This window comes from Triticum dicoccoides, chromosome 4B, assembly GCF_002162155.2.
Source record: "Triticum dicoccoides isolate Atlit2015 ecotype Zavitan chromosome 4B, WEW_v2.0, whole genome shotgun sequence".
Lineage (NCBI taxonomy): Eukaryota > Viridiplantae > Streptophyta > Magnoliopsida > Poales > Poaceae > Triticum > Triticum dicoccoides.
Window position 1 is genome coordinate 346,476,334 of NC_041387.1, and position 3,217 is coordinate 346,479,550.

The window sequence follows — 3,217 nt, forward strand, 5'->3', positions numbered from 1 at the left end:
CATCATCATAATGTGCACAATGTGACCAAGGGGTTGATCACGGTGTAACGACCCGAGACCGACGCTCTAGAAGACTTCCAGCTATTCCGAGTTTTGTCGTGTGATTTGTTTTGTTTGTTGCATTCCTCATGTCATCTCTTGCATTGCATCATGTCATCATGCCATCATATCATTAATTTTATAACTCTTTTAAATAAATTGTATGGATTTTTTCGATCCATTTAAATCGAGGGAATTCACTTGTGATTTCTCTTTATAACATATTAAAGCCTCTCAATATTATTAGGGAGCTATAATAAAATTATTCCATTTATTTGGAATTAACCATAACCCACTTGCAAAATATCCCATGCCGTTGTTATCTCAACTCTTGGTCTCCAACCTTGCCATATATTATTTCATCATTTTCCAGAGCTCCACCAAAAATCCGAACATTTTTGGACCTTCCTTTTATCAAGTCCTAGTTCAAACCCATTTGAATTAAATTCAAATGAGTTTGAATTTAAATCTCTCAATCATGGCCTTTTCTATTTTCTCGGAACAAACATATTTTTGTGAGTCCGGGAAAATAATCCCCATTCGCAAATTCTTTCCCGAACCCTCTCTCCCTTTTCTTCTCTAATAATTTTCTGCTAAGGAAAATGAGAGAAGGGAGAGAGTGCGACCCAACATGCTATCTAGGCCCATCCGCAGCCCAGGCCAGCCCATCTACCCTCTAAGGCCCAGCTACCCCCTCTAACCCTAGCCGCAGGGGAGAGCATCGCTTGATCCCATCTCTCCCTCTCGTTCCCATGCCCGCCGCCACACCCGCAACGCTCGATCCCCCCCACCTCCTCGCTCGATCCCATCTCCCTCGCTCTCTCCCTCGATGCCGCATCCAGCCAGGGAGAGGAGCTCCCTTATGCTCGCACCCTCCTGGCCAGCCGTTCCCTTCCATGGCGCTGCCTTGCTGCTCCCTCCAGCGCCCAAGCCTCCTCCTCTGCTTCGCCACTCATCTACCTCCTCAGCCATGGCGCTTCGCCATCCCTCGTCTCGCCCATGCCGACGACCAGCAGTAGGTCGCTGCTCTGCGCCGTCCGGTAGCGCCCGCAGCTCACGTCTCCACCCCTCCTCGTTGCCCCGTTGTGCTCTGGAGGTCAGGGCCGCCATGGACGAGCCCCGCGGCCACGCCCCTGCCGTCCCCGTGCCCTGCTGCCTCCTAGAGTGTCGCGCCGTCGCCGTTCGTCTTCAACCGCGGGAGCGCAATCTTCCTCCAACCTCGTCCAGATCCGGGCGGCCTCCGCCGCCTTGCCCGTTCCCGGTCGGATTTGACTCCGGTGGCCCGTCCCCGTCGGAGTTGACCTCCACCGCAGGCCACGCGCGAACCCGCGTTGCCTCTGCCAGCCCTGTGCTGCTACTTGCATCCGCCAAGCCCCTCTGCCCTGTTTCGCCTCGGCCTCGATCGAGGAGGACAAGCAGCGTTGCTGCCTGCTCGATCCGCCTGCACGCGCGCTTCGCGCGTTGACTGCGACCAGCTCCATGCCCGAGCGAGCACGCTCCTGCTCCCGATGCCCAGCGTCGCCCAAGTCTCTTATGTTGTCCCTCCAAGCCAAGACCACCTCAAGTTCGCCAAGTACCTCTACGTGCGTGTGCGACCATCTTCGGCAAGGACCCGTGTACAACTACCGCCACGACGACCCGTGAACGTCTACTTCCACTACCGTCGCGAGAACGACTACTTCCACTACCGTCGCCACGTGAACAACTACTTCCCACGACGACCCATGAACGACTACTTCCTCTACATCGTATCGAACCCGAACCGCTCCGAAATGCATGCTTCGAAGGTATAACCCGAGAGGACCGCGTGCGATGCCCTTTCGTGTATGAGATGTACCATATGTTTGCACCGTGATCGAGTTGTCGCTTGCGATGCCCCACTTTTGCCTAGCCACCGTCATGTGGGACCCCCGGTATCTAGGATCACCCCCACCATCCTTGCATGACACGCTCACGCCCACTCCTTTTGCACCGGTATCTCCGTGAGCTACCGGAACCGATATTTTGCTGTGGCATCATTTTCGGATATGTTGCCGTGGCACCATTTTTGTTTCGCCGCCGTGGCACCTTTTTCCTTCCGCCATGGCGACAAATGCTTCATAACATGCTCATGTTAACGTTTTCATAAAATTGCATATAACTTGCATATGTCATACGCATCATGATAACAACAATTAAAATGTTTAAAATTGTTGTTGCATTAAATTGCTAAATAACATATGGGGATTTTCTGGAATTGTTGTTTGTTGTTTCTGGCCTCATTTAAACTTGCCTAGATAGGTAGTTTAATTATGTTTCACCTCTTGCCATGGTTAACAACATTTAATATTGTTGGGTACATAAATGAGAGGGAACTAAATAATTGATGTGGTGTTTTGTCAATATGCAACTCGTTGCATATTGAGCTCCACTTAACTTGTAGTATTGTTTGTTGCACTTTGCCATGCCATGCCTCATTAAACCGGACATGCATCATACTTGATTGTGCATCATGCCATGTTTATGTGATGGTTGTTTACTATGTCATTTGCTTCTTTCCGGTAGCGCTTCTCCTTGATAGTTCCGGTTACATTGCGATTGTGAGGATTCGTTCGTCTACATCCGTTTATCTTCTTCATGGACTCGTTCTTCTTCCTAGCGGAATTTCAGGCAAGATGACTATTACCCTCGATATCACTTCTATCTTTGCTTGCTAGTTGCTCCGTTCTATCGCTATGCTGCGCTACCTATCACTTGTTTACCATGCCTCCCATATTGCCATGTCAGCCTCTAACCTTTTCACCCTTCCTAGCAAACCGTTGTTTGGCTATGTTACCGCTTTGGCTCAGCCCTTCTTATAGCGTTGTTAGTTGCAGGTGAAGTTGAAGATTGCTCCATGATGGACAGGATTATTTTGGGATATCACAATATCTCTTATTTAATTAATGCATCTATATACTTGGTAAAGGGTGGAAGACTCGGCCTTATGCCTGGTGTTTTGTTCTACTCTTGCCGCCCTAGTTTCCGTCATACCAGTGTTATGTTCCCGGATTTTGCGTTCCTTACGCGGTTGGGTGATTTATGGGACCCCCTTGACAGTTCGCTTTGAATAAAACTCCTCCAGCAAGGCCCAACCTTGGTTTTAACATTTGCCACCTAAGCCTTTTTCCCTTGGGTTCTGCAGACTCAAGGGTCATCT